Source organism: Tachypleus tridentatus, chromosome 9, assembly GCF_004210375.1.
Source record: "Tachypleus tridentatus isolate NWPU-2018 chromosome 9, ASM421037v1, whole genome shotgun sequence".
Classification (NCBI taxonomy): Eukaryota; Metazoa; Arthropoda; class Merostomata; order Xiphosura; family Limulidae; genus Tachypleus; species Tachypleus tridentatus.
Window position 1 is genome coordinate 130,898,108 of NC_134833.1, and position 9,404 is coordinate 130,907,511.

At 35.8% G+C, this 9,404-nt stretch overlaps 1 pseudogene across 1 annotated transcript in view; it reads right to left on the reverse strand.

Annotated features, from left to right (window-relative positions):
- LOC143226390 (calpain-C-like) overlaps nt 1-8,555 on the reverse strand; it is a 237,466-nt pseudogene extending 228,911 nt beyond the window's left edge. Inside the window, exon 1 of the transcript XR_013014584.1 lies at nt 8,407-8,555. The product of XR_013014584.1 is annotated as a calpain-C-like (transcript). The remainder of the gene's footprint in view (nt 1-8,406) is intronic.
- Nucleotides 8,556-9,404: the final 849 nt, after the last annotated feature.

Consider the following 9,404-nt stretch of genomic DNA (forward strand, 5'->3'; position numbering starts at 1 on the left):
ACCAGTTTCGCCATGAAATGTGATAGTAGCATTGGTTTGAAACTATCGCGCATGTTAGTGACTGTGTAATATATATATATATATATATAACTCTTCTTTAGTGTATATGTGTCTCGTCTGGATTGTATAGTTACAGGATGATGACATGGGAGTAAGTTATAGTAGTTTTGTATTTATATAATAAACTTTACATTCAAAACATCAATTGTTTTTATTTTTAATTTTCTCACTCGCAGATAATTTAAATATCACGTAATTTATTTTTATATCGACACTTTACTCTTCCAACAAGTCACTGCAATATGTACTTACAACAAAAGTACTTGACTCTTCCAGCTACACATTGCTACATATACTACTTGATCTTATATACTTGCAACAATATCACTTTACTCTTCCAACTATCCACTATTGTATATACTTACAACAATATCACTTTACTCTTCCAACTATCCACTATTGTATATACTTACAATAATATCACTTTACTCTTCCAACTATCCACTATTGTATATACTTACAACAATATCACTTTACTCTTCCAACTATCCACTATTGTATATACTTACAACAATATCACTTTACTCTTCCAACTACCCACTATTGTATACACTTACAACAATATCACTTTACTCTTCCAACTACCCACTATTGTATATACTTACAACAATATCACTTTACTCTTCCAACTACTCAGTGTTGTATACACTTACAACAACATCACTTTATCAAACACAACGTATTATAAAAACTTATAAGAAAGCAATAACCACCTTTTAATTGACCACCGAAATGGCAAACCTCAAGACAAAATGCGGGGAAATTGCTTTGTGTATTTTAAGTGCAAAAATCATGTGCAAATGACATCAATACAGCCAGTTTCATGAAGGTCAAAATTTTGAAAATACGTATCAGAAGTTGGCTACTTTAAGTTGCTGGTTTAGTGTACGCTATGACCAACAATATTTTAACCAGTGAATGCGTTTATTTGCACAAAATTCTAATGCAGTTATGAGTTAACTTTCATAATTGCTTATAACAAACTCTGATTCTTCCCTGCATTCCAAGCACCTTTAAAAATTTTAGCCATCTTCTGATTTCATAATCAAAATGGCCAGGTGGTTAAGGCACTCGACTTGTAATCCGAGGGTCGCGAGTTCAAATCTCGGTCGTACCAAACATGCTCGTTATTTCAGCCTTGGGGCGTTATAATGTTACGGTGAATCCAACTATTCATTGGAAATCTCGGTCGTACCAAACATGCTCGTTCTTTCAGTCTTGGGGGCGTTATAATGTGACGGTGAATCCAACTATTCATTGGTAAAAAAAAGTAGCCTAAGAGTTGGCGGTGGGTGGTGATGACAAGGTGTCTTTCCTCTAAGTTTTACACTGCTAAATTAGGGACGGCTAGCGCAAATAGCCATCGTGTAGCTTAACGCGAAATTCAAAAACAAACCAAAGTTTCCTGGTGTCTGAAAATTTGCATTGCAGCTATAGTTTCCTTACGTCTTTATATATATCCAGTAGATCAACCCGTTTTTCACTATTTAATATTGAGTGTTCGGTATCCACAGTGCTGTTGTTGTAACAGAAGTATGTTCGTGGTTGCGAAACTCCATATCTAGAAGATCAATACATGTTTTTGGAGTCTATGATATTCGGAAACAAGTATCTGTTATTGGTGTATTTGTATATTTGTTGGTAAGCGCAAGGTTGCACAAGTAGCTATCTGTGCTGTGCACACCACTGGTATCGAAATCCGCTTTTTAGCTGCTGGGAAAAGCAGTTGCTTTAATTAACTACTTCTATGACTGTGGATCAATCTTTATTTTTAGTGTCTAGTACAGTGTAGTCAGTATTCACAACATTGTGACTGAAATACATTTATGACTGCGTAGCAGGAGATGAAAAACGATTCCTATGTATCGAAAGAAATATACGTATAAGTTACAGCCATCTAACGAAAATAACGTGTAGTAGGCTTTAAAGAAACATTGTGCGTGCACTGTCGAGTGGCTTTTTTGAATGCGGTAAATATAATTCTAGAGTGCATGAACAACTCGCACTGTTATTCCCCATAGGATTAATTATTATTTTTGTTTTCTGCGTTGTTTTTTTATTGTTATATGTATCAAGGGATACAATGCCTCGTGTTTTTTTTAACGACTTCTGAAGCTGGTATTTACTTTTCAAGTAGTGTAAAAAGTCCTCTATAATTATTCAACATTGCAATCCTTTTATTTGTACTGGTTTTACTTTCTTCGCTTGCGGGTAAAGAAGACCCAGATGGGTTTTGAGTACCCTTGGGGTTTCCCCAAATACCTGCCACGTTATTATATCTATAGGCTTTACTGCGTTCTGCGTTATCTTTAACATTTTAACTTTCGTCGTTGTATCAGACGACATTGTTTGGTTGTTTGTTTTGAATTTCGCGTAAAGCTACTCGAGGGTTATTTGCGCTAACCGTCCCTAATTTAGCAATCGTAACCCTCGGATTACTCTTACCAACGAATAGTGGGATTGAACGTCACATATAACGCCCCACCGAACGCCTTAACCCACCTGGCCATGCCAGGGCTTTACCAGACGAAAGTGTGCGAAATGTTTCTTGGAAATATTTTCAAAGTAACTTATTGAGAATTGACCTTTCAATGTAATATACTGTTGTTTAAACGCAAAGTATAAGCTACAGAGGTTGTGCTAAGCCTACAAACTCAGCACTAACATATCAGCGGGTATTTTAACAAACAAAATAAACAATGTTGACACAGACCACAGTGCGTAAACTGTTAAAACGTGTGTGCTTATACAATTTTCACAAGTAGCTCAATTCTTCTGGGTAGCTCCGGATCTAAACGATGCATTTATCAGGGACATTTTCTTTTAAATTCCAGCCAGTGATGCACTGGTAGTGTACTCTGACTGTGTGTTTGTAAAGGAATTCACTTTGGTTATAGACAGTTCTTTAGAATTCTTTTGGGCTCGGCATGGCCAGGTGTGTTAAGGCGTTCGACTCGTAATCCGAGGATCGCGGGTTCGAATCCCGGTCGCACCAAACATGCTCGCCCTTTCAGCCGTAGAGGCGTTATAATGTGACGGTGAATCCCACTATGCATTGGTAAAAGAGTAGCCCAAGAGTTGGCGGTGGGTGGTGATGACTAGCTGCCTTCCCTCTAGTCTTACACTGCTAAATTAGGGACGGCTAGCACAGATATCCCTCGAGTAGTTTTGTACGAAATTCAAAACATACAATTCTTTTAACCTCAGCAAAAAACAACAACCACGCATGTATAGAATTTGACATATGTCGGTAACCGTGACGCAGTTTCACTTCAGAAGCATTATTGTTACAGGGAAGAATATTGTGTAAGATAGTTAACTCAAGCAGATCATCCTAGCATAACCGAAGTTCCTTGTTTTTGCCGACAGCTTTCTTTATGCGTGACGAATCTGATATATATACATTTATATATATATATTTTACTATCATTGTAATTAAAAACCCAATTTTAGAACTACTTTTGACCTTAAGGACGATAAGGCTTAGTCATGGTATTTAAATTAATATATGCTTTATTTATGGTAAGGATCGTTTTCTATTAATAACCTAGCTGGTTTTTTTTTTCTAAAACTTCGCCCATCTTTCTTGTTTTAAGGTGTAGTAAACAAAACGAGTCTTTTCTTTAGTTTCTGATACTGCACTTTGTAGAATGTCTGGTTTATGTTTTCAAACAATTGGACACATCGATTTTATGTTTTCTTCTTTAAGTATGATGAATGTGTTTGTGACATCACTCTGAACTTCATGAATTTGTGTATCTTTCTACAGTTTCGTCTTATTGCAATTTATTAATACAGAGTATTACAACACATTTATAAACGCCTTACTACCAATCAGATATGGTCAATGTCTCAACTAAGAACGAACATCAGCAAGAAAAGTTTGTTTTGTTTTTTGTATTTCACGCAAAGCTACTCGAGGGCTATCTGCGCTAACTGTCCTAATTTAGCAGTGTAAGACTAGAGGGAAGGCAGCTAGTCATCACCACCTACTGCCAACTCTTGGGCTACTCTTTTACCAATGAATAGTGAGATTCACCGTCACATTATAACGCCCCTACGGCTGAAAGGGCGAGCATGTTTGGTGCGACCAGGATTCAAACCCGCGACCCCTAGAATACGAGTCGAACGCCTCAACCCACCTGGCCATGCCGGACCCATCAGCAAGGAACCTGTGGTCTGCCAGATGCGACCTTATTGTGTGGCTAGTTCTCTGATTCATAACTAGATACAAAATCCCTAACATTTTCATTATTATGCCAGTACTGAGCCATATGTCCTTCAGCAGTGATTACAGCAATGCCTCTGTATATTTCTGTACCACATTCAAACTTTCTATTTAATAATTATGCCCAATATGGTGAGCTCTTCAAAAAAAAAAAAAAAAAGGGTTATTTCTTATGATATATCTCTGGCTATTTTAACTTGGCTCTAACATATAGCACATCTTGCACCTCTGATGTGATTCTTCTAACAAGAGTTCCTTATCAGTGACTGTATTGGGTACGCTTTCTTTGGTACCTTGAATAATATTTTCTAGTATAGGGCCAATTTAGTAACAAAACTTTCCATTTCAGTGGTAGTGATAATACTTTCTATGGGGTGCTAATTCGTATCCTTACAGATGCCTTTTTGCAACTAGTGGGACGCTAAAAATGTATCGCTGGTACCAACTACAAAATCCATAACAACTATCTCTTTTAATTTCTACAAACTTCTAACGTGCACTGAAAATTACCATAATAATACAATTATCTATTTAACACTTTAGTATTATAAAATGCAAATCCAAGTCCCAGGTACGGACAATTAGTTTTTCACACAGCTAGGGGGGACTTAGGGTGCTGTTTATCTTGATCGTATTTATGATAGTTACTTTGAAGTTTGCCGCATGGGCCCGTCTTGACAGCTAAGTTCCTCCACAATGCCCACATTGGTAGAATATCTAATTATACATGACAATGACAAGTAGAAGACCAGTGATTAACGGCCATGAAGTACCAGCGAATGTTTCTAAGCTTTCCTGGAATGAGCAGTGTTATTCAGAGAAACAGGGTTCATTGCAATCTACACGTGTTCTGTCATTCAAACTGGTATGATATATACATTGTAATCTCAGAAAGAAGTAACCGCTCATAAATAAAGTTCAGAATATAAACACTGTCTGTGCAGAAAGTTAAACAACTGAACAGATTCTCTCTTCCAATAGTTTTGTAAGACGTAAAACATTAACAAGCCACAAAATACTTTATTTTGTTTTTACTTTTTTTTTATTATAACTATGTGTAAAAACAGGATCCCGGGTCTATTAAGATTCTAAGCACTATTCTGTTTTTCATAAAATATACTGAAAAAAAAGAGGAAATAGAAGGCCTAAGGCCTTTTTCTAGTAAAATACAAAATTATTTTGTTTTCTTCGAAAGTTACTTGCATGAAAAAATGAATGATTAGAGTTTCTTCTATGCCAATGAAGTTAAGCCTATTTGTTCATTACTAGTGTTATTGGACATATAAGAAACACATTTTCCAGAGCTATTTGGTTAAAAATGCCTTTTTATGTTAACTGAGGCCTCGTTCAGTTTTTTACAAATATATAACTGTTTCTCCGGCTTAATATTGTCAACTACCAAATGTATATGTATATATATATATAATACACACACGGTTTTAAGTGATAGTGTAAGTAATGCAAGCACATCGATAGCTCGGGAATTGTGACCAGAAAGAGCGAATTTTCTTCTTTAAATTTAGAAGGTTGCAAACACTAATCAAAATAATACCAAGTTTTAGTAGATCAATGATTTGAAAAAGAAGAACTAAAAGAAAACTCGTATACAATATTACCAGTGTATTAGTATAGAATATTACCAGTGTATTAGTATAGAATAATACGAATGTATTAGTATAGAATAATACGAATGTATTAGTACAGAATAATACGAGTGTATTAGTATAGAATAATACGAGTGCATTAGTATAGAATAATACGAGTATGTTAATATAGAAAAATATGAGTGTATAAGTATAGAAAAATACGAGCATATTAGTATAGAATAATACGAGTATGGTAGTACAGAATAATACGAGTATATTTGTATAAAATAACACGAGTGTATTGGTATAGAATAATTCGAGTATGCTTTGTTTACGAGTATATTAGTATAGAATAATACGAGTATGCTTTGTTTACGAGTATATTAGAATAGAATAATACGAGTATGCTTTGTTTACGAGTATATTAGTATGGTTTGAATTTCGCGCAAAGCTACTCGAGAGCTATTTGCGCTGGTCGTCCTCAATTTAGCAGTAAGACTAGAGGGAAGGCAGCTAGTCATCATCACCAACCGCAAAATCTTGGGCTACTCTTTTACCAAAGAATAGTGGGATTGACCGTCAATTTATGATTCCCTTCGGTTGAAAAGGCGAGCATGTTTGGCGTGACGGGGACTCGAATCCGCTATCCTCGAATGGCCGAATATATTAGTTTCTCAAAACTATCTACCATTTTAAAAATCTATATCATTGCTGATAAACATGGGATATATGCAAATATGATAAAGAAACATACATGCACGCAGACAGTATTTATGATTACCCATATTTTTCAAAGTGCACAATCCTGGATATATGTTTGTTTTGTTTTTGAATTTCGCACAAAGCTACTCGAGGGCTATCTGTGCTAGCCGTCCCTAATTTAGCAGTGTAAGACTAGAGGGAAGGCAGCTAGTCATCACCACCCACCGCCAACTCTTTGGCTACTTTTTTTACCAACGAATAGTGGGATTGACCGTACCATTATAACGCCCCCACGGCTGAAAGGGCGAGCATGTTTGGCGCGACGGGGATGCGAACTCGCGACCCTCAGATTACGAATCGCACGCCTTAACGCGCTTGGCCATGCCTGGCCCCTGGATATATGAATGTCATTTTGTAAAAAATTGTAATTTATCTAATCTTCAAGCTACATAAAACTAAGAGAAAGTTAGAATATTCTGAAAAATTCATTATGTTGCGCCTTGATTTAAAGATAAATGTTTAGTGGTTAACATAAACGTTATGCTTTTATTGGCTGGTCCTTTAAAAGACACACTTGAAAGAACAGCGGTAACGCCTACACATGACCGGTAAAACATCGACGGCTATATATCACGTGATGTTGAAATGCCTCACTGCATTAGATCGAACTGATATACGTTATATAAATAAGTTTTCCTGAAAAACCCCAGGCCAAAAGTTCATGACCTTAAAGAAAACTGATCTTTTCTATCGGTAATGCTGGGATTTACTCAGCCTCGACCTAATGATTGGTATAAAAACATTATTTTTCACGTGTTGCGATCTCATGTTCAAATGTAAACTATAACGAACTTTTTGTTGATATGAAGTGAAAAATAGCTGCAGATTTTGGCCAAGAAACAAGCAGATTAACTTACTTGTTAACATTTCTTTAACTACGGTTAAATCCTTTAAAAATCAGAAACTGTGATACGTCGTTAAATGATTAATACTTTGAAACAATCATCTTTCTTTCTGAGATTCTTTCCCAATGAAGAAATTGGATGCTCATAACAAAAAGAGACACAACTGTAGGTTATCTTTTGTCCAAATTCTTTTTTATAACTACACACAAACACAAAATCTCCAATCTTTTACTGTTATGCCATTACTAAAATCGAACCATCCATGATGACTAGAAACCCATTTGAAGTAAAAATGTATTCTAAAGACAGCTGGTATGGATATTTGCTAATCTGAAGATGAACTAAGAAGGTTAAAACGTTGTTCTGAACCTTATTTTAATTGAAGTTTTAATACCCATACCAGCCGTCTTGAGAATGCATAAATCAGACCATATTCTGCAGTGATTACGACAATATTGTTTTGTGTTTTTTACCTTACCCAGACCTTCAAAGATGAACTTCTATTACTCACTCGCTGCACTCGTCTAGTTACACTATTTAATTTATTAATTAGAAATATTTCATAACTTTAAGATATAAACGAACAATTTTCTTCAGTTGAGCGGAAATTTACATAAGTGACTGACTGTGATATATTTGCTGTGGGTACTGAACTCCGAATTACAACGTTATAAGTTCTCAAACTTACCGCTGAGACATCAGTGGACAAAACAAGTATAATTTTGTTACCGTATGAGTGTGATCCACTTTCTAATATTGGTGTAAAATTTCCGAGCCTTAAAGAAAGGCCTTTTCAATTTGACATTAAAGGCGGGTAAAGAAAAGCCCCCCAGTGTAATAGCGGTAAGTCCGGAGTTCGATTCTGTGGTAGATCAATTAATTTTGCTCTTAAACAAACGATACTAAAAAAACAGTTGTTTCTTACTCTTGGTCTTTTCCAAATGAACTGAAATGGTGGGTTCTTGTGATAAAACACTGATGCTTGAGTTGCAGGAAATTCGGGGTCTTCAAAAAGTTCTCCCTTTTTGAGACATCCTATCTTCAACTTCTCAAATTCAGACATGATGCTTTCTTCAAGACTTGAAAAAAAAAAGATAAAAACATCTTATTTTTTTAATGAGATAACACTAGCATAATCAACAAAATGTTCAGAGGATATCAAAATGATTCGTCAATCAAAAATAGGCTAAACGTGATTCTATGTTTTCATAGCATCTTAAAACATAAGGAGGCATTTGCATAGTGTATAAGCTATAAGCATAATTTTATATATCGTAGCTGAAAGTACAATTTAAGGAAACAGATACTGTATAAAGGTCAATGTTAAATGACGTTTTTTCCTTCTTTCTTGGACCCGGTATGGCCAAGTGGGTTAAGGTGTGCGAATCGTAATCTTAGGGTCGCGGGTTCGAATCTCGGTTGCACCAAACATGCTCGCCCTTTCAGCCGTGGGGACTTTATAATATGACGATCAATCCCACTATTCGTTGGTAAAAGAGTAGCCCAAGAGTTGGCGGTGGGTAGTGATGACTAGCTGCCTTCTCTCTAGTCTTACACTGCTAAATTAGGGACGGCTAACGCAGATAGCCCTCGAGTAGCTTTGCGCGAAATTCACAAACAAACACACAAACAATCCTTCTTTCTTTTGTTATTGAATCCCTAATGACCTTATGATAGATGCTGATTGCATTCGTTTAACTCATTAAGTACTTTTGTCTTTAAATTAAAAGCCAAGAGGATATAAAAAATGGTAATATGCTCTGTTTCAGGATCCTTTTGTTCTCCCTTTTCAGGGAAAGAAAATAAAACAGCCATGTACATCGTTGAACAGTTTCAAGTTACCAAACTAAATATTACAATAATTGAGCCGGTCAGATAGACATACACATTTGCTCATATGCATAGTGTTTGTTTGTGAATTTC